This window comes from Lissotriton vulgaris, unplaced genomic scaffold (genome assembly GCF_964263255.1).
Source record: "Lissotriton vulgaris unplaced genomic scaffold, aLisVul1.2 SCAFFOLD_1646, whole genome shotgun sequence".
NCBI classification, from domain to species: Eukaryota; Metazoa; Chordata; class Amphibia; order Caudata; family Salamandridae; genus Lissotriton; species Lissotriton vulgaris.
Window position 1 is genome coordinate 234,822 of NW_028251078.1, and position 22,265 is coordinate 257,086.

At 50.3% G+C, this 22,265-nt stretch overlaps 4 non-coding genes across 4 annotated transcripts; 2 read left to right on the forward strand and 2 right to left on the reverse strand.

Moving 5' to 3' along the window:
* The first annotated feature begins 258 nt into the window (after positions 1 to 258).
* TRNAC-GCA (transfer RNA cysteine (anticodon GCA)) lies at positions 259 to 330 on the forward strand. Its single transcript has one exon. It is a non-coding gene; the product is annotated as a tRNA-Cys (tRNA).
* A 7,850-nt stretch (positions 331 to 8,180) lies between these two features.
* Positions 8,181 to 8,253, reverse strand: TRNAT-UGU (transfer RNA threonine (anticodon UGU)). Its single transcript has one exon. It is a non-coding gene; the product is annotated as a tRNA-Thr (tRNA).
* An 854-nt stretch (positions 8,254 to 9,107) lies between these two features.
* TRNAE-CUC (transfer RNA glutamic acid (anticodon CUC)) lies at positions 9,108 to 9,179 on the reverse strand. The gene has a single exon. It is a non-coding gene; the product is annotated as a tRNA-Glu (tRNA).
* A 1,011-nt stretch (positions 9,180 to 10,190) lies between these two features.
* TRNAY-GUA (transfer RNA tyrosine (anticodon GUA)) lies at positions 10,191 to 10,276 on the forward strand. The gene is given in 2 exon segments: positions 10,191 to 10,227; positions 10,241 to 10,276. It is a non-coding gene; the product is annotated as a tRNA-Tyr (tRNA).
* Positions 10,277 to 22,265: the final 11,989 nt, after the last annotated feature.

The following is a 22,265-nucleotide window of genomic DNA, read 5'->3' on the forward strand; positions in this document are numbered from 1 at the left end:
ATAAATGGCAAACACTCCAACCTCAAGAACACACTGTGAAGGCACTTCCATAGTCATAATCAATCACTCCCTTTCGCCATTATAGCGGCGACTAGGCGCTCCCACGCGTTAAAAATAAATCAAAGTACATGTCACAGAAGGCAGTGTGTTCGCACACAAAACTGGAACATTAAGTCCATGGGGCGCCTTGAAGCAAAACTTCTAAGGCTCGTCAGGAACAGGAAACAAAACTGTAATATTTTTCATAGTGACTCATCTGGGGATATAGCTCAGTGGTAGAGCATTTGACTGCAGATCAAGAGGTCCCCGGTTCAAATCCGGGTGTCCCCTACTTTTAGAAAATATTATTATTTTTTGATGCAAAACATTATTTTAAATACAAATTCCTTGCTTTCAAAAGGGACAGTTTGTAATAACTTAGCCTATTTTTCAATCCACGTTTAACAGGAACGAGAGGGAGATTCAAACTTATAATATTTTTGACTCTGTCTTAAGACTAAATGCGCCTGTTTTCTGCATTGCTTCATTTCCACACTGGTTTCATTGATGCGAACCCGTACCATGCATGGATAGGTACAAGGGTGCGTCACTCTGGAAACGTTTTGCCGTGCGCCTTTTCACTACCGTATAAACTGGATCCTATGGACACGAGGGCAGCAAGTGCAGGATTCTGGAGTGAGACCCCCCCTCCAAGGTGATTAGAAGCAACACCTGAAGCGTCAAACAAGCTCCGTTCGAAGTACATTAAAAACAGTTTGGTAACTGTCATCTAAGTGCAATGGGGGCGGGGCAGTGATTTGAGGGTGGGGGAGGCAAAGGTGTGGCTAAAAAGAAAAACACATTCTGTAATTATTTTGAGGTAACCGAATATAAATGAATGCACACACATTAAATGAAGAAAGCCCATTTTTCAAAGCACGTTTAACAGGAACGAGAGGGAGATTCAAACTTTTAACATTTATGACTCTTTGTCTAAGATTAAATGGCCCGTTTCTGCATTGCTTCATTTCCACCCTGGTTTCATTATGCGAACCCGTAACATGTATGGATAGGTGAAAGGGCGCCTCACTCTGGAAAGGTTTTGTCGTGCGCCTTTTCACTACCGTATAAACTGGATCCGAGGGACACGAGGGCAGCAGGTGCAAGGTCCTTAGTGCAATGGGGGCGGGGTCAGTGATTTAAAGGGGGGGCATGTGGGTGGGGGAGGCAAAGGTGTGTCTAAAAGAAAACACAGTTCTGTAATTATTTTGAAGTAACTGCATATAAATTAATGTAAACACATTAAATGAAGAAAATAAATGCCAGTGAACCTGATTAGTGAGAACAAGACAGTACAACAGTGTTTCTCAGACTGTGGGTCACAGCCTCTGGTGGGTCGTCAAAGTTCAGCCACTACATAACGATGGCTTTAAATTCCGGATATTTCTGTCCCATTTGCTGAGCTCCAAAGACAGAGGTCAAAGGGCAATCTATATCTTCTGCCTTTTATTTTCTAACATGGAGACTGGTGTTTATGAATTCCTGACACTTTGCAGGCAGGAAAAGAAAGTAAATGATCTTACAACCCTGGTGGCTACACAAAGTGTAAAAGGAAAGCGGGGAGGATGTAATTTCCTCCTAACTCACAACAACAAGGAAATACATGGAAATGAACTGTGCACTTCAGCAGTCAGGAAAGAAGATGAAGCACGTTGTTGTTATAATTCTGAAATGTGATGGTAATAAAGATTTGTGTAGGATCAGAAGAAATCAAGACACTTTACACAGTGATGCGCAAATAATACATATTCACTGCAACTCGATTTCTACACAATATCATTTCTGTGCTATTAAGTTTTATCAGTAAAACTGTGCGGCTGTGCAAACTAATTAACCGTTTCAATGGAAAAGGGTCTGTCTATAAATGATAGTGCGCTGCCACATGCTTTATTACATTAAAAAAAATTGCCCGCCTCATGTCTATTAAAGCCAGGTGGGTAGAGAAAGTGTGTCGTTCCTAAAAGTGGGTCGTGGCCCTTAAAAGTTTGGGAACCGCTGCTGTAGAAGATAGGCTGTCTCAAAATAGGCAAAATGATTTTTTTAAAGTTCTTTCAAATACATTGTAGTAATATGCAATTACACTGGACATGTTTATGGGTCAAGTGACTCCATTGATTACAATCAGAGCCGATCTTCAATGAGCCTTCACATTCGCAGCCCTAAAGATCTTCTGCCCGTGTTAGGGAATTCTATGGCAGGACAGGAGGCTCAGATTATGCTTATCTCGATTTCTTTACTACCAACAGCAGCCAATAGGAACATAGTAAAGAAAAAACAAACTACAACTCCCATGAGCCCTTAGGCAACCATAGAGAGTACATGCTATATAAACTACCATAGAGGACAACACTTCCTCTTTCTTTGCTGCTTCGCAGCCAGTTAAGTGCTTTTCTACATTTATGGTGTATTACTTGCATGTTTATTGCCAGTTACATTGTTGTTCTGTTACCGTTACTGTGCGCCGCTTTTCGCTGTATGCCTTACTTGTAGCAGCTTTGCGTGTGCTTGTAGTGCTGCCGCTGGCGTTTTCTCCGGTTTTCAGAACGTTGTTCTCTGTGTTTCCTCGAGAGCGCGTGTCGCCTCTCTGGACTTTCGGGCGCCTCGTGCCCGTGTCTTGTATTTTGTGGAGTGGGGCCGGGGCTCGGGGACTCGCGCGCGCGTGTCGCGCGTTGCTCCTTTTTCGGGTTTCAGGCACGCCACCGCGCATGCGCGCTGGCAATTGTTGACGCTCCGTGTGACAGGAGCCCGGACACGCTGCGAGGCGGCGTTTTCTTCTTGCCTCTGCCCACTTGTCTGCCGGAAAGCCCCTCCTGACGCCCTCTACCTCAGAAAGGGTTTTGGGCTGTATAATCTATAGAGGCGGTGCCTAGGGTGTCTTTTATACGCAAGCTGGTCCCTCCACATTCTATTCTTGTTGTTTTTGGTCAAGTTCTTGCTCTACCTCTTTAGCTTGCGTGGGGCTGTCACCCCCCCTGACAGGGTCGCTTGGTTACAACCTGGCCTTTGCCTTTTGGTATTCTGTGAGCATATAAATATATTTCTATATATTTCTATATTTTTATATTTACCTTTTCCTCAGTGGTGTGCTTTGTATTTTCTACGCCATGGCTGAATATGTCGACGCTGAGGAGTATTATTATGAGGAGGAGCCAGAGGAATCGTTTGAGTATGATTTGGTCGATGCCCTTGACCAGGGGGTCCAACATTCAGTCAATACCGCGCTGGTCCGAGCAATTGGGCCGCTGAAGCGTCATTTGACCGACTATGCCCAGCAACAGGGCTGGATTCCGTCCTCTGCTTCCAAACACTCCTCTAAGTCGCCCAAAAATCCTCACAGGTCAGACTTTGTGAAATTGGCCAAGTCTTTGTCTGCCCCTACTAAAGTTTGTCACTCCCAGCTTCCGCCTCCGGACACGGAGGATACCTCCTCTTCGTCTTCTTCAGGTCCCTCTGGTCCCCCTCCTGCTAAATCCTGCAAAGAACATTTTGTTGACGCCTCCTCCCATCCACCGGTCTTGACCTTTGAGCCTACTGATATCATACACCCTAACTCCAAAATTTGGTGCCCTGCTCCAGAGGTCGCTGATTACATCCAAGCCCATATCCGTGATTCTTCCGATCAAGAGGTGCGTTCTCGGTTACGCTCCAAGTGCCCTCGCCCGGAGTTGGCGGATAAATTGGCTGACACTCCGGAGGTCGACCCAACGATTTTGACCTACCTTAAGAAATTTAATAAAGATCTGAAAAAGGGGATTGACCGTTCTTGGCGCCTGTGCCAGGACAAGTTGCTGGATCTTCTTGGTCCCCTGACGAAAATCCTGGATCTGGGGTATCAAGCCCAGGGGTCGGCGTCTGGCATTGACCCCGATTAACTTACTGGTTGGGCCCAACGGGCTATCTGTCTTCTGGGGAAGGCAAACTGTGCCCTTTCCACCGAACGTAGGTGTTCCATATTGCTGAAAATGGATCCACGTTTGTCTGAACTTGCTACGTCTGAGTCAGGTGCTCTGGCTCAAGGTCTCCTGTTTGGTCAACCATTTTTAAAGGAGTTGACAAAGTTTGTGGCGACCTTTAGTGGGCTCGACAAGGCGCAATCTTCCTTGCGCAGGGCGTTCCGCCTGGTTTTTGCCAAGGCCGGACGATCTGGGGGACGTTCGTTCGGCCGAGGTTCTGGTCAACAACGAGGCCAACAGTCCCACCAGGGTGGAGGCGGACAACGTCAGCAACAACAACAATCCTATTCCGGTTCTAAGACGACCTTCTACCCCTCCCGTAAAGGTCATGGTCAAGGCAACAAGGGAGGCTACGGTGGAAACCAAGGAGGTCGACAAGATTTCTCCTCTACAGGTGAGCTTGATTCCTTACGACAGTGTTGTTCTGGGGGGCAGGGTACAGTTTTTTCTAAAGAATGGGCACTCGATCTCCAACGATGCTTGGATATTACAGACAGTTCAAGGGTACCACATCGAGTTCTATCACCCACCCCTTCAGGGTCCTGTCCCTTCTCCCCTTGTTTTTTCCCAACGAGATCGAGAGGTGATCTCCAAGAAAATCGATTCTCTTCTTCTCAAAGGGGCCATTGTGCAAACGACCCTACATCCACAGGGGTTCGTCAGCAATGTGTTTCTGGTGGAGAAGAAAGGGGGAGGATCTCGCCTTGTGCTCAACCTCAAAGAGTTCAACAACGGGGTGGTCTATCGCCACTTCAAGATGGAGGGCATCCATCTTCTCAGGGATCTTCTTCGCAGGGGCGACTGGATGGTTCGCCTGGATTTGAAGGACGCTTACTTGTCCTTTCCCATCTTTCCGCCTCACCGCCGCTTTCTTCAGTTCCAGTGGTCAGGGGAGTGGTTCGAATACACTGTTCTCCCGTTCGGCCTCTCGTCCGCTCCATGGTGCTTCACGAAGCTCCTGAGACCAGTTATGGAATCGCTGCGAGCGCGGGGGGTGCGGCTGATCGTGTATCTGGACGACATTCTTTTGATGTCTCAATGCCCGCTGCAACTGCGTTCCCATTTATCGTGGACAATCGATCTTCTTCAATCTCTTAGATTTCTAGTGAATCCTCAGAAGTCTCATTTACAACCCACTCAGTCGATAGAGTTTCTGGGTTTCCTAGTGGACTCGATGTCTTGCCAACTTCTCTTGCCTGCCCAGAAGGTCAGATCTATCAAGAGGGAATTGAGGTTACTGTTGTCCACACCGAACGTGTCTTTGCGGTCGATCGCTCGGATTGTCGGGCTTTTGGCCTCTTCCATTCAGGCGATTTTTCCAGGTCCCTTACATTATCGGGCCCTGCAGCGACTCAAGATCCGGCATCTTCAGAAGGTTCTTTGTTATTCCGACCTTGTTCCTCTGTCACAGGATGCGAAGTCGGAGATGTTGTGGTGGCTCCAGCACATGGAGGCCTGGAACGGGAAAGCCCTGTTCGGCTCGACTCCGGATTTGGTGTTGGAATCGGATGTGGGGCTGAGGAGCCCGTTGCGGAGACGTGACGACGGGCGGCCGTTGGTCTCAGGATGAATTAGCCCTTCACATAAACTGCTTGGAACTTCTGGCGGGATCCTTTGCGATCCGCAGCCTTGCTCCTCAGGCCACCAGCTGTTGCATTTTGCTCCGCATGGACAACATCTCAGCGGTGAGGTATGTGAACAAACTGGGGGGCACACGGTCGAAACTGTTGGCGGAGATTGCGAAGGATTTCTGGCATTTCTGCCTTCAGAGGAAGATCACTCTTATTGCAGAGTATCTCCCGGGTCGCCAGAATCAAGTGGCCGACTGGAACTCTCGCCATCTGCTGGACTTCAGCGACTGGCGGATTCACCCCCGGGTATTTCGGAATCTGTCTCGCCTTTGGGGTCGACCTTGGATCGATCTCTTTGCCTCTCGCCTCAATGCTCAACTGCCCAGGTTTTACAGCTGGCGTCCGGATCCGGAGGCTCTGGCCACGGATGCCTTCCTCCAGACTTGGCCTCCTCAGCTTTGCTATGCTTTTCCCCCATTCGCGATGATTCCGCGAGTCTTGGCCAGGACGAAGCAGTTTCAATCGGAGATCATTCTGATAACTCCTCTTTGGAGGGCTCAAGCGTGGTTTCCGGATCTTCTGGAAATGAGTTGCTCGACTCCGTTGCTGCTTCCAACGAAGGGAAACCTACTGTTGGATCCTCTGCTCCATCCACATCCGCTGATCCTGTCGAACCGGCTCCGTCTGGTGGCGTGGCGTCTTTCGGGGAACGTTGGAAAGTCCCTGGCTTATCTGGAGACGCTGAGCGATTTATCAAGGAGGCTTGGGCCCCCAACACGCGCAAGCGTTATGCGTCAGCTTGGCGTCGATGGTGTGATTGGTGTTCTGAACGAGACCTGGATCCCGCTTCAGCAGATGTCTCTTTAGTTGTTAATTTCCTTGCTTCCATCGCTTCTTCTGGTTCTGCTTACAGGACTGTCAATTCTTTTCGCTCAGCTCTCTCTGCGGGCCATAATTTTGTAGACGGGAAACCGATTGGGGAACATCATCTAATCTCTACGTTGCTTCGGGGAGTTCGGATGGCTAAACCGCCATGTCCAAAGTATGTAGCTCTTTGGGATGTCTCCGTTGTGTTACGTTTTCTGGAAGCTTGGCCTCCCAACGCTTCTTTGTCTCGTAAGCAATTGTCTGCGAAATTGACAATGCTTTTATGCTTGGTCTCTTGTAAGCGTGTCTCGGATGTACGCGCGTTGGACCTCGCGGGTCGTTCTTTTTCCCCGGAAGGCGTTACTATTACGGTTTCCAGACGTACAAAGACTAATCTATCTACCGTCACTTATCCAGTTTTTCCTCACAACCCACAGTTGTGTGTGGTCCGCTGCATAAAAGATTATGAGGTGAGTACTGCTCCTTTTCGCCAGGATTTATCTGGACAGTTGTTAATTGCATTGCAAAAACCTTTTAAGCCTGTGGCGCCAGCTACTCTGGCTCGTTGGGTACGTTGGCTTATGTCGGAGGCAGGAATTGATGTCTCCATTTTTGGAGCTCATTCCGCAAGGGGTGCTATGGCCTCTAAGGCTTTTCATGTTGGTGTGAGTTTGCAGGACATTGTGAAGACGGCTGATTGGTCTTCTGATACTGTGTTTAAGACGTATTATTTCAAACCCATTGTGGATATTGCCTCTGTTGTGGTGGACAAGCTTTGAACAAGCATAATCTGAGCCTCCTGTCCTGCCATAGAATTAAAAATTTGCAAACATTTGTGACAAGAATTTTCAATTCTATTAAGGACACGGAGGCGAGGATTATCCCACCCATCTGTATTTTACTGCATTGTTTATATTGCATTTTGCTTTGCTATGATCTGCAATGCTTCTTGCTTTGATTTTTTTCCCACCCTCTGTGATGCTACCTTTACAAGGTTTTGGGTTTGTATATTACGGCTCTGTTTTTCTTTCAGGCTCGGACCAGAAGTGATCTTTCGTCATGGTCTCTCCTGCACTGTTTTCCGCTTCCTTGGATGTTGGATCCGCTGTGTTTCCTGATGCGACTTCTTCGTTTTTGGATGGTTGCCTGTTTCCTGTTGGCTTCTTTGGTGGTTGCCTTCGGACTTTTCCTTCTGGATGGTCGGCGGTACTTTCTTTAATGACTTTTGACTGTTTATGATTTCCTGGACAAAGAAAGAGGAAGTGTTGTCCTCGTTGGTAGTTTATATAGCATGTACTCTCTATGGTTGCCTAAGGGCTCATGGGAGTTGTAGTTTGTTTTTTCTTTACTATGTTCCTATTGGCTGCTGTTGGTAGTAAAGAAATCGAGATAAGCATAATCCTCGCCTCCGTGTCCTTAATAGAATTGAAAATTCTTGTCACGAATGTTTGCAAATTTTTAAATACACACCGACTACTAACAAGACGCTCAACACACCAAACCTGCTCAGACAGTTCACATTCCAGCACAAGAACCATGACGTCAGAGCATCTGTCTCCAGGGAGACAAGCGCTGTCCAGATGGACCTGGAAGGGGATATTTGTTTCACGTTGTTCATTCATTGCAATGGAAGAACTACTCTGTTCTAAAGTCACTCACTTTGAAGTTTAATGTTGGAGGCAGAATGATTTTTTTTTTGGTTAGAATATTTAAGAGATTGAAAGCTTTTTACTCAAATAAAAAAATGCAAAGGCTCCAGCGAGATTTGAACTCGCGACCCCTGGTTTACAAGACCAGTGCTCTAACCCCTGAGCTATAGAGCCCTTATGAAGATATAACGCAAGGTATATTTTTTTATTATGAATAAGGTGTTCTCCTAGGGTGACACTGGGTGGATGTTACAACAGTTGCAAAAGAGAATGAATGGAAAGTATCAGCTTCCTCTCTTCAAAGACTAGTCATTCCCGTGCAGTGTAATTCAGAAACAAACTCCACTGAATATAATTAAAGCAAACAGCATATGCAACACATTTAAAACAAACTTTGACCAGCCTGGGCCCAATGGCCACAGTCGTCAGAATAAAAATATTCCAGTTCATGTTTTCCCATTATTTGCCGGAGTAAACATAGCCCAGACTTCATAACCTATCCTAGGGAGTAGTTTTAAATATAAGGTAATCATTTTAGCCTTCACAGACGTGCATCAGAGAAACAATAGCTTAAACTGTAAATGTCCCCACTTGTACAGGTATAGACACACCTCCTCACCTCGAAGTCACCACTAGTCTTAAGAACTCCTAACTACTTGTTCCTAGAAAACACGGAAACAATGTGTCAAGGATCACACGGTTCATGGCGTTGAAGAGGGATCAATCAAACGTCTACAAAAGTATCCGTGGTCAGTGGCTGCACACAACAGACACCAGTGGGAACCGCGCCGCGGGTGCAGCTCCCCAGAGTCGGTCTGGAAAGGACGCCTTTCGGCTGAAAAGATAAAGTATAATCGAATGTTCTATTAGATAAAACAAAAACACTCTAAAGATTATGCACCTGTAGAAGGTGTTTTTTTATATGTTAAGCACTTGTCTGCCTTGTGACGCTACACCTGCATTAATGTATAATTTAGCATATGTTTTAAAAAATAAGGAATGAATTTGAGCCTAAGGAAAAAATGAACTTCCCTGACCGGGAATCGAACCCGGGCCGCGGCGGTGAGAGCGCCGAATCCTAACCACTAGACCACCAGGGAGCGTGTCAGTGGGTCATACTGACAATAATCACTCCCTACAAAATAACAACTCCACATGGAAGTGTTTACAGTCACACAATCAGTGACACTGGTAGGTTTGGTATAAGGTTTTAACCGTCTTGCTGTCTAAACCACAAAGTTATATCAACACTCAGCACCCGAGCAGCCCCTGCACAGTAAAGAAGGAACAACAGGAATAAACACAGCGAGGCACGGATGCTGCTTTCAGAATGCCTGAGTAGGAGCCAATGCCGTCCATCAGAGGAGCATATATATGTCTAGAAATATCCGAGAGTCGCAGGTGTTCCAGACAGATCACACATATTTTATTGTTTTTTTTCTTCATATTTTATATAGCGCTGTACATGACAACCGTATTTATATTACACATTCAGGCACGGGGAGATTAGGTGATTTGCCCCGCGACCTCGAGGCTCGAACCCTAGTTTCCAGCACCAGTATTCAGGGCTCTCGTCTTTTCATTACAAGTTACATCTCATGAAAGAAAAGTGCGCACTTATTATTGTCACTTAAAAGCTAATTTTTGTGTCTGATTTTTTTATTAACCAGCTTATGCATTTGTTACATCAAGAGCAGCGCCATGAAGACAAGCCTCAGCGAGAGCGCTAGGAGGCTGAAATACACAGTAAAAGTGGGGGCGCAGGAATGGACATGAAAGAAACACTGCAAGGCACCGACCGTGAGGACAAGAGCCTCTTCCGGGAGAGGGGGGGCGAGGGCGGAAAGGGGGCCGAGGGGGGAAGGGGGGGCGAGCCCGGGGCTCCCCAGGAGAGAGCGGCTCCTTCAGCAAAACTGACTGAAGAAGGGCTGGTTTCTTCAGCCCTTTGAGGGTGCGAGGGGGGGGCTGAGGAAAGGAAAGTCTCCGTTCTAGGGTTTGCATCTTCTTCAAGCCCTGGAGTTGGTGTTTAGCAGCAGAATGCGCGGTGGATGGCTGGGCTCCGTGCTTACTCCTCATGCTATGTAGCGCCTTGTTATTGTCAGTTAGCCGAGCCTTCGATAGCTCAGTTGGTAGAGCGGAGGACTGTAGTGGAGTGACTGTCATCCTTAGGTCGCTGGTTCAAATCCGGCTCGAAGGATTTTTGCAAACTCTTCACTTTTTCCCTCTGCTTCACAATGGAAAGCGCCTCTTTCTCGGACCCTCACACGCCGGGGCTTTTCCTGCCTCCCCTCTTCACCTTTTTATTTATTTATTTATTTATTTATTTATTTATTCATTTATTTATTCATTTATGCTTTTATATAGCGCGGACTTTACCCGAAGGCGTCAGAGCGCTTCACATTAGGAACAGAAATGAAACATAATGAGAAACATGAGGTAGTAAAAATTGTGAGCAAACAAAATAGTTGAGGTAGTAAAAATTGTGAGCAACCAAAAATACCTTTACAGCCAGCTCTCTCCTCCGGCGGGGGTGAGGGGGGTGGTGTCTCCCGCCCCCTCCCTGTGTGCAGCCCCCGCTGCAATGCCCCCTCATCAGACAGAGCCAGGGGCCCCTGGGCTGAAGAGCCAGGCCGGGGCCCCGTCTGAAGCAGCCCTGGGAGCTGGTTGTGGTGACTCTGGCATCAGGGGATGCTGCTGAGAGCGTCTGCTAGGAGGCGAGAGGGTTGCTGTGAGGTGTGAGGGAGGAGTGTGTTTGTGTGTGTATCGTGGGAGAGGATGTGTGTTTGTTGAGCCCGTGGCCCCCTGTGTCGGTGTCAAGCAGGCCCGGACTGGCCGTTGAGGGCACCGGGCAATCCCCCGGTGGGCCGCATGGTTGGGGGCCGGTTTTGGGCCCCTGGGGCCGTTTTTGTTACAGGGCCGTTATGCTGCAAAAACGGCCCTGTAACAAAAACGGCCGAAAACCGGCCCTGTCACAGAGCGCGGTCGCACCTCTCCCCCCTCCCCTCTCCTCCTGGAGTGGGGGGAGGGGGGCCGGCCGAGCACTTTGCCAGGGCCGGTTCTGGTTCCCAGTCCGGCGCTGGTGTCAAGGAACTGTGAAATTACAAAGATCAGTCACAGACAGGACAGGGCGGGGTGAAGCCTCGACGAGGAGCTGCTTAGCAGCAATAAGCACATCGCATCCTCGTTAGTATAGTGGTCAGTATCCCCGCCTGTCACGCGGGAGACCGGGGTTCAATTCCCCGACGGGGAGGATATATTTTTTATTTTTATAGTCAGCCTATATTTTTAAAGTATGACGATTCTACCTCTATTTTAAATATAATCTAGAATGTGACACCCTTGCTTTTGTGTACTGACGCTTTTCATTCATGACGTCATCTCCTATAGGTAAAAGATTTACTAACACAGCTCATAGCTGTTCAAATCAATCACAGGCGATTTTTAAGTCAGACACTTTTTGGGAAGCATTTCTGCCTTTCCATTGACCGACGGCAGCACTACTTCGCTGGTGCTATCGTCGGCCAATGGCCGACGCAACCGCGCCCAGTTTTTTTAAACGGCTGCACTGCCGCAAAAAAGTGGAAGCAGCCAACGGGTTAGCTTCTGTGTACTTTATTGCAAAAAGAAATGTGCACGAAAGGTTATTATTTACATAACAATCAAAGGACTACATGATATATAAAATGCATTTATGCTACTATTTTTCTTTCCACGCTACCTAAATGAAATGGTGGATCGGGCTCTGAATGAGGAATTGTTTTATATGACGGTGAAGCTGCTTTTATCTTTATTTAAGTGGGCGGCTTTACTGGAAATGGGCGCCCCAGCTTACTTATGCCAACTTTTCAAACGGTTACATCAGGGTACGTTTGCAAGAGTAAGGTTTGGGAGGGTAGGAGAACTTTCGGCCGCATTGCCGGTGGAAAAGGGTGTGAGGCAGGGGTGCGTGTTGGCCCCGACGCTCTTCTCCCTATTCCTATATGGCCTGATTAAGCACCTTTGGGGCGCAAGGGACTTAGACTCCCCTCGTTTGGCATCCCATAAAATTCCATCCCTAATGTACGCTGATGACACCCTTTTATTATCTAAATCCTCATCGGGCATTCAGCGGACACTGGAGGCTTTTTGCTCCTTCTGTAGACTCAGAAATTTGGAGATTGACCTCTCCAAAACAAATTTTATGTTTTTTAACTCCAAATTGCCCAATTGCCCCCTCCCACACTTGGATGGCACAGCGCTCGAAAGAGTTTCTACTTTTCAGTATTTAGGGGTAATTCTGAATGATAAGATGGAATGGGGGACCCATATAGCCAAGGTTAACATGAAACTGGCCCAAGCTGCCGGAGGTACCCTCAAGGTCAATAATGAGTGCTCGTCCATAATCCTGGGACCGCCACTAGACATTTAAAAGCACAGACGAGAGGGGGGGCGCTTTATGGAGTTCAGCTATGGGGCCACGCTAATGCCTCTATGCTCTCTACTACGGAGAATAACTTCATCAGGCGCCTAATGAGACTCCCCACAGAGCACACCCCTGATCCCCTTACGCCTCGGCCTGGGGCTACCCCCCTACACGAAGTCATCCCTAATCGCCCTCTTCAGTACTGGAGGAGGCTCTGGGCAACACCTGAGCTCTCTAGCTACTAGGAGGAACTTAGCTACCTACTGACGTTAAGGGGTGTGGGGAAAATCCCTTGGCTTAAGCATGTGAAACAGCTATGTCAGGCCCTGGGGAGGGGGGATTTGTGGCTCTCCCCGGAACCTTCCTCCTCCTCGACCCCTAGGAGAACACTGGTCAAAGCGCTTTACCAATTCATACTGGATCAGTTGGTAGTGAAACCATCACTGGGTAGGCTGACAAGTAGCTTTCTTGAAGTCAAGGATAAGTACAATTTTGAGAAATTCTTAGACAACATCCAGCCCCCACGGGCGAAGAAACTATATGTCCAATTTAGGCATGGCTCTCTCCCGGTGAGGGCTGTAACAAATAAGTGGTCTATGGCTCAACTTGTACCAAGCTTATGCCCGGGGTGCAAACAGGCTGAAGAGACTGATCTGCACGTTCTGCTCTTCTGCCCCTTGTACTCCAAGGCTAGAGCCAAATGGATCCTATAGTTATGTAAGACCAGGGGCTTCAGGGATTTGAGAGAGGTGTTTAGACTTCTGAAATACAACTCTTCTGCTCTGACTGTGTTTGCGACCTCCAGAGACCGGTTGTCAATGTGGTGTAATAGAGGAGCTCAAATTAAAACCCAACTCGCCTTAATTGCTTTTATACCTCCATGAATTTACTTGAGAACTGTAAATTAACCCATCTATGGCCTGTTTTATATCCAACCACCAGTTTTAACCTTTATATGCTTTTACATATTGTTTTAGCTTTTCTGTCTATTCATGTACTTTTTTATGTTGCTTACTGTTGGCCAAATTGTAATTCATTTTTTTATGTATTCTCTGCTTTTATGGTTTTTAACCGGCAATAAAGCTTTTGACTGACTGACTTTATTTTAGTGTACTGGTATACAACGTATGGCAGATTGTGAAAGTAAAATTCCACTTCCCTCTACGTGCACTCCCCACTCTCCTCATCAGAGATATTAGATTGCCTAGGTCCAGCATGAGTACCAAATTCCGGTCAGGTTATTACAGTGTATTCTGGGACTTGTAGTCCTCTTTCTAACACTCTGAACTCAGGCCGAGGGGAGCAGGCATCCAAAGTAACTCCCAGGGCTGGGTGAAGCGCTCATGTTCGGGTCTGGGCTAACTTGAGAGCTTTGTCGAGGCCTTGGACGAGCTGCAGGGATCCCTGAGAAGGGTTGCGGCCCTCCTACAAGGGTCCCTGTGAAGAGGCACTGACCCCCGCTGGTGCCCTGTGAAGAGGCGCTGACCCCCGCTGGTGCCCTGTGAAGAGGCGCTGACCCCCGCTGGTGCCCTGAGAAGAGGCGCTGACCCCCCCCCCTGGTTTAATGTTCCCCTTCCCCCAAAGAATGACCAGGACACGGAGGCTCTGTCATGAACGTCCTTCTTTTTTTACCTCCATTCTCCCACTGCCGTGCACATCCCCGCGGCTCCTCCTCTTCCTGTTGCCGTCATGCCTGACCTTGGGGCATACCATGGACAGGCATGACATCATGACACCTCCCCCTTTGGTACATGAAAATGTCCAAATGTAAACTCACAGTTCATCAATAAGTCGTCTTGGCTTTCGAATGATTCGTCGCAGTCAGCTGGGTTGTGACAGGTCCGGTGACTGATCGCTTCTCCATCATGGGGCTCTGCTGCTCAAGTGGGTGTGTCGCGGTCGCTTTCTTCTTCACTTAACGTATCTGAGCTCTAGTCACGTTTCTCACACCAGGTGAAATTCCTCGGATTGCATCTCTTGAAATGAGATATGTTTCTTGTCGTTCTCTTGGTGTCTGATTCTGCTGTGATCATGGTCCCTTTCCATCTAACTACCTGCAGCGGGTGAGGAAGATAACAACTGTCCCCTTTTGTCTTCCTTTCTTGCTTCACTAACACCCAATCACCTTCTTGGATGTCAGACACCTTGGCATATCTGCAATGATCCCCATAGGCTTTCATTTTCGCTTTCTTCGTGTAGTCGAGGTCAACCAGGGTCTCGTGGTCTGTGGTTGTAATTCGAGTCTGTGTGACCACCTCAGTGGCAGGTATCCGAGTGCGGGGAGTTTGGCCAAGCATCAGCATGGCTGGGCATTGACTTGTAGTGCTGTGTGGTGTGGTCCTGTATGCTCGCAGTACCTCGTTTAGCGCTGGTTGAATGTCTCGGTGTGTTAGTTCCGCTTGTTGTACTGTCTTTTTGATTGTGGCCATAAATCGTTCCACCATTCTGTCCGCCTGAGGCCACAGTGGCGTGATTTTTCGGTGTTTGAAGTTGAGGTGTTCTGCGAAGTTTGCGAAGTCCTCTCTATTAAATGGTGGACCATTGTCGGTTTTCACTACAGTGGGAATCCCCCACACAGCGAACGTTTCGTCCAGCACTGGTATGACGGTGGTTGCTTTTGTAGATGAGATTTGTTGTGCGATGGGGAAACGGGAGTACTCGTCCATGATAACTATGACGTACTTTCCTGATTTTAATGGGCCAAAGAAGTCGATCGCTACTTGCTGCCAGACACTCTCGGGTAGGTCCGACATTTGTAGAGGTGCTGGTGGTTCCTCACGTCCTACTAGTTGACAGTGGGCTCAGTCCCGCAGGGTGTCTTTCACCATTTGGTCGAGAGATGGGAACCAAACGCGTTCACGAAGTGCTTTCTTCATGGCCACTATTCCCCGATGCCCTTCATGTGCCAGATCGATGATACCCGACCGCAATCGTCGGGGGATGACAAGTCTCTGTCCTCTTAGTAGTATTCCAGTGTCACTGATGGACAGTTCTTCTCTGACTTGTTTGAATGCTACGAGTTCTTGTGTGTTGATAGTTTCATTTGTTATCGGGTCTTCTAGGTGTCGCCACGAGTCTGTACGAACTCTATGCATGACGTTTTGAAGTGTGCTGTCTTGTGCAGAGGCTTCAGCAATGACCTCTAGTAGAACTGCTGGTGGGCAAGCTTGATCGATGACGAAGTTGAGATATTCTTCAGCCACAGACTGTCGCACTCGTGTTGTTGCTTGGGGGTGTCTTGAGATGTAATCCGCCAGATTTTCTGCCTTCCCGGGTTTGTGAATGATCGTGTACGTGTAATCTTGGATACGGAGACCCCATCGTTCAATGCGTGGTGTCATTTTCGCTTTAGGGTTGCCGAAGATGGTGATCAGCGCTTGATGGTCAGTAATGAGCATGAAGTGTTTGCCGTACACGAACAGATTGAAGTGTTTGCACGCCCACACAACCGCCAGGCTTTCCTTCTCCGGTTGAAAGTAGACCTTTTCTGTGTCCGTGCAGCTGCAGCTCGCATATGCGACAATGTGTCCTTGGTCGGCTGTGTAGTCATATTGTGCGAGGATTGCCCCAAGGCCTACTTGGCTGGCGTCTACAGTGATCTCTGTTTTACGCTTGGGGTTGGAGTAAGCTAGATTGATGGCTGAACTGACGGCCGCTTAAATTTTGTTGAATGCGCGATCACAGGTGGTTGACCATTTGAAGTGTTGCCCTTGACGGGTGAGTTCTCGTAGTGGATAACTGATAGTGGCATAGTCTTTAATATATAATGCACAGTAGCTGGCCATGCCGAGAAATGACCGAACATCGCTGACATCCGAGGGCTGTGGTGTGTCTGATAATGCTGAAACTTTTTCAGGGTCTGGTTTCATGCCTGCTTTCAAGAAAATGTGTCCATAAAATTTGAGTGTGGACTTGTGGAATTCACACTTCTCTGGGTTGAGTGTAAGATTGGTGTTGAGAAGAGCGTGACATATGCAATCTAGTGCCTTGTCGTGTTCTGCCTGATCTGTCCCGAACACTAAAATATCATCGCTGTAGTTGAAAGCGTTTGGGTCATCTTGAATGACTCGCTGGATGGCCTCCTGGAAGATTTCAGCAGCAGATTAATTAATTAATTAATTACAAGTTTATATAGCGCTAGGATCGACTCCCGGAGGAGTATCTCCGCGCTTCGACCGCTGCGAAACCCTTCCTGGCTTCCCTGAGAGATGGTCCCTTAATGGGTATCTCCAGGGTGAGACCAGGCATCCCCGGCGGTCTGGTGGGGCCGTTAGTGCAGATGAGGCAAGCTTATGCCCAGAGTTGCCGAGTGTGGGCGCTTGTATCAGAAGAGTCCTTGATGCGTGGTGAATGTTGTGATATACCGAGACTGTTTGTGCAGCTCAAGTTGGTGGTAACCCTTGTTAAGGTTAAGTTTGGAGAAGATGGTCGCTCCATTCAGACGAGCGATCATGTCGCTAATATGGGGCCCTGGGTGTGGCTCTCGTTCTCTAGCTACGTTCGGGGCGCGCATGTCCACACAGAGACGTACTCTATTGTCCTCACCTCTTTTCAGTACGTGCGTTCAATGATGTCGGCTCGTAAGAGATCTGGAAGTTCATCTTCTACGGCTTGCTGTAAGTGGGAAGGTATTTTCCGATGGTGTTGTGCCACTGGTGTTATTTGTTCATTTATGTGGAGTTTAACCTTGAAGTGAGCTAGCTTTCCTAGTCCTTCAAACAGTTTTGGAAATTTGTGAATGATGTCAGGTGAGTCCTCTACTGTGTATAGGAGTTCAACTAGTCTCAGACGTTCTGCTGTGGGCAGGCTGAGGGACAGTCTGCTGTTTCAGGGCCTTCAATGACATGAATGTAAGCTTCAATTGCTATATGTCAGCATGGTGTGAAAACATCCTAAGTATGGCATGGGTTCTCTGGACATCCACGTGTAGACTCTCACCGCTGCGGGTTCTAATTTTGGCTTGGGGTTCATACTTTGATATTCAGTGGCGCAGATGTAATTGAGGGAGGCACCTGTGTCCAAGACAAATATGGCAGAGTGGTTTCCTATCTGAATGTTGATTCTCTAGATGTCGATCTCTGGGATCTACGCGAGTTGCATGATTAATACGAGCTGCGTGACTGCGTGCTGAATCCTGATGAGCTTGTCGAGTGATCTCTTCTTCCTCGTACTGCCCTAGCATGGGTCCATCTCTCTTCCTTGCGACAAGTTTGACACGCAATTTCAAAATGTTTTTTTCTTTTGCATCAGTGGCATTGTTGTCCAATGGCCGGACACAGTCCTGTATGGGGGTAATCTTGTCCACAAATGTATCACTTCGGCGGGTGTTTCTTGTCCCGGTTGTCTTTCGCTTCCCGGCGAGGTGACCTGATGTGAAGTGACCGAGAGAATCTTCCCGACTTGGGCTGGTCCGACCGGCGCCTTGGCTCTGAACGCGATTGTACTCGTAGGGCTTGTTCTTTTTTTTCTATCTTGCTGGCTTCCATCTTCTTTGCATGTTCTTCTGCTTGTCCGTTTATGCGAGTACGTTCTTCTATTTCATCTAGCGTGTAGTGTATCTTTAAGAGCCGTCGGCGTAGTGATTCTGACTGACACCCATCAATGATGTCGAGGCGCAGCGCATCTTCTGTGGTGAAATTGTCGAATTGGCAGTGGTGGGCTAGTTTCTTGAGGCGGGAGATGAAGTCACACATCGCTTCTTCCCGGTCTTGGGACGCTAGATTGAACATATATCGTTCGCAATCAAGGTTTTTCTTTGGTAGAAACTTTTTATTCAGTGAGTCTCGGACACTTACATAAGACACTGCCTCGATTGGTGGTAAGTCCTTAATGATGTGTCCTACATCTTTGCCTATCAGGTTACGGAGTGCTATGAGTTGCTGTTCGGGATCCCGGACTTGGGACCCTTTCATAAAATCTTCAGAATCTTCCAACCAGCTTTTCCACGCAGGTCCCATGCTGTTGCCAGACGTTAGCGGCAGCTGCTCAGGGGGACGCAGATATGGCACACCCAGGGGTACATGTCCGGGCATGGCAACAGGGGCTGCTGGACCTGGCACTGCTGGTGCTGTAGTCAACTGTAGACATGGTGTGCACTGATCGGTGCCTTGAGAGGTCTTTTTTGCTACTTAAAGCAGCTGTTTTCTGGCTTGGCAGGGTCCCTGGTGCTTTCCACCTGCAGCACCTGACTGTTTTCTAGCTTGGCGGGCTCCCTGGTGCTCTTTACCGGCAGCGCCTGACTTTAAGACGATTCAGAAAAGGGGGTGGTGATGAACAGAGTGTCTGAATTAAGCAGACCACTCTTACCCAGTCCAAAGATCAGGGCTTGATCATCACCCCCTTTTCTGACTTTAAGACGGCCACCGTCGTTTGGCTAAGTGGAGAGAGGGTAGCTGTGCTGGGGTGCCTGACCTTAAAATTTCTGCCACCTAGGACTACTATTACTGGACTTTGCAGCAGGCTTAAGGAGAGCTCACCTCTTCTCCCTGGCATCAAGCTTTCTCTCAAGCAGGTTACAACTGTCTCCTGGCGCCGCTGGTTCTCCACTTGTTTCTGACTTGCGTTGAGGCAACGGTGCTCACACGCGTGAGGCGCCGCTTCTCCAGCGCTGCCCATCGTTTTGTCTCCGCGCGTTTGTAGCGCTAACAGCTGGTGTCTTGATGCGGGGGCGAGGGGGGCTCAATATCCCACCCTCGTCGCCAGTTTAATGTTCTCCTTCCCCCCAAAGGATGACCAGGACACGGAGGTTCTGTCATGAACGTCTTTCTATATTTACCTCCATTCTCCGACTGCCGCGTACATCCCCACGGCTTCTCCTCTTCCTGTTGCCGTCATGCCTGACCCTGGGGCAAACCATGGACAGGCATGACAACACGACACCTGGTGCCCTGAGTAGAGGCACTGACCCCCCCTGGTGCCCTGAGAAGAGGGGCTGACCCCCTCTGGTGCCCTGAGAAGAGGCACTGACCCCCCACTGGTGCCCTGAGAAGAGGCGCTGACCCCCGCTTGTGCCCTGCGAAGAGGCGCTGACCCCGCTGGTGCCCTGAGAAGAGGCGCTGCCCCCCGCTGGTGCCCTGAGAAGAGGTGCTGACCCCCGCTGGTGCCCTGTGAAGAGACACTGACCCCCCTCTGGTGCCCTGAGAAGAGGCACTGACCCCCCGCTGGTGCCCTGAGAAGAGGCGCTGCCCCCCTTGTTGCCCTGTGAAGAGGCGCTGACCCCCTCTGGTGCCCTGAGAAGAGGCGCTGACTCCCTCTGGTGCCCTGAGAAGAGGGCTGATCCCCTCCAAGTGCCCTGAGAAGAGACGCTGACCCCCCTCTGGTGCCTGAGAAGAGGCACTGACCCCCCTCTGGTGCTCTGTGAAGAGGCACTGACCCCCGCTGGTGCCCTGAGAAGAGACGCTGACCCCCCTCTGGTGCCCTGAGAAGAGGGGCTGACCCCCCTCTGGTGCCTGAGAAGAGGCACTGACCCCCCTCTGGTGCCCTAAGAAGAGGCACTGACTCCTGCTGGTGCCCTGTGAAGAGTCTCTGACCCCCCCGCTGGTGTCCTGTGAAGAGGCGCTGACCTCCCGCTGGTGCCGGAGAAGAGGCGCTGACCCCCCGGCTGGTGCCCTGAGAAGAGACACTGCCCCCCGCTGTTGCCCTGTGAAGAGGCGCTGACCCCCGCTGGTGCCCTGAGAAGATGCGCTGACCCCCGCTGGTGCCCTAAAAAGGGACCCTGACCCCCGCTGGTGCCCTGAGAAGAGGCACTGATCTCCCCCTGGTGCCCTGAGAAGAGGGGATGACCCCCCTCAGCTACCCCGAGAAGAGAGGCTGACTCCCCTCTGGTGCCCTGAGAAGAGCCTCTGACCCCCCCCCGCTGGTGCCCTGAGAAGAGGCGCTGCCCACCGCTGGTGCCGGAGAAGAGGCGCTGACCCCCGCTGCTGCCCTGAGAAGAGGTGCTGATCCCCCCCTGGTGCCTTGAGAAGAGGTGCTGATGCCCCATTGGTGGCCTGAGTAGAGGCGCTGACCCCCCCCCACTGGTGCCCTGAGAAGAGGTGCTGATCCCCCCCTGGTGCCCTGAGAAGAGGTGCTGCCCTCCCGCTGGTGCCATGAGAAGAGGTGCTGATCCCCCCCTGGTGCCCTGAGAAGAGGCGCTGAACCCCGCTGGTGCCCTGAGAAGAGGTGCTGCCCTCCCGCTGGTGCCATGAGAAGAGGTGCTGATCCCCCCCTGGTGCCCTGAGAAGAGGCGCTGAACCCCGCTGGTGCCCTGAGAAGAGGTGCTGCCCTCCCGCTGGTGCCATGAGAAGAGGTGCTGATCCCCCCCCTGGTGCCCTGAGAAGAGGTGCTGATCCCCCCTTGGTGCCCTGAGAAGAGGTGCTGCCCTCCCGCTGGTGCCATGAGAAGAGGTGCTGATCCACCCCTGGTGCCCTGAGAAGAGGCGCTGACCCCCCCCCCCCCCCGCTGGTGCCCTGAGAAGAGGTGCTGATCCCCTCTGGTGCCCTGAGAAGAGGTGCTGCCCTCCCGCTGGTGCCATGAGAAGAGGTGCTGATCCCCCCCTGGTGCCCTGAAAAGAGGCGCTGACCCACCCGCTGGTGCCCTGAGAAGAGGCGCTGATCCCCCAATGGTGCCCTGAGAAGAGGCTTTGACCCCGGCTGCCGCCCTGAGAAGAGGTGCTGACCTCCCGCTGGTGCGCTGAGTAGAGGCTCTGACCCCCCTCTGGTGCCCTGAGAAGAAGCACTGACTCCCGCTGGTGCCCTAAGGAAAGGCACAGACCTCCCGTTGGTGCCCTTAGAAGAGGCGCTGACCTCCTGCTGGTGCCCCGAGAAGAGGCGCTGACCCCCTGCTGGTGCCCTAAGAAGAGACACTGCCCTCCCTCAGTTGCCCTGAGAAGATGGGCTGACCTCCTGCTCCTGCCCTGTGAAGAGGTGTTGACCCCCGCTGATGCCCTGGGAAGAGGCGCTGACCCCCCGGCTGGTGCCCTGAGAAGAGACACTGACCCCCTTCTGGTGCCCTGAGAAGAGGCGCTGACTCCCCGCTGGTGCCCTGAGAAGAGACGCTGACCCCCCGCTGGTGCCCTGAGAAGAGACGCTGACCCCCCGCTGGTGCCCTGAGAAGAGACGCTGACCCCCGCTGGTGACCTGAGAAGAGGCACTGACCCCCGCTGGTGCCCTGAGAGGAGGCACTGACCCCCGCTGGTGCCCTGAGAAGAGGCACTGATCCCCCGCTGGTGCCCTGAGAAGGGGCGCTGAACCCCCTCTGGTGCCCTGAGAAGAGGCGCTGACCCCCCTCTGGTGCCCTGAGAAGAGGCGCTGACCCCCCCTGGTGCCCTGAGAAGAGGCGCTGACCTCCTGCAGGGGTCCTTGTGAAGAGGCATTGAGCTCCCGCTGGTGCCTGTAGTTTTGGGCCTCAGGCCCACATGGTGGGGAAATGATGGACTCAGACACCGGCTATGATGTATAGTAAACTGGCCTCGAGCACTTGCACCCGGGCCCTTTTATTAGCGGGGTCACGTCACTCGTGACACCCGTGATGGATGGTTGTGGGGGTGCAGTGTGCCCAGCCCTCGAGAGAGTGGCTGGCATGACAACTTCCTGCGGGACACTAGAACGTGTCTCGCAGGATACTACATTCCTCCCCAACTTTATTGAGTAACAAACAAAAATGCTAGTCCAACCTGTGGGGATAAAACAAACAGTTAACTAGTTACAACAGGGTTCATCAGTCTCTAGAGTCAGTTGGCAGGACGACAGCAGACCTGGATTGGTGACTTGGCTTGTAGCAGAACCTTCTCGGCGGGCACCCGTAG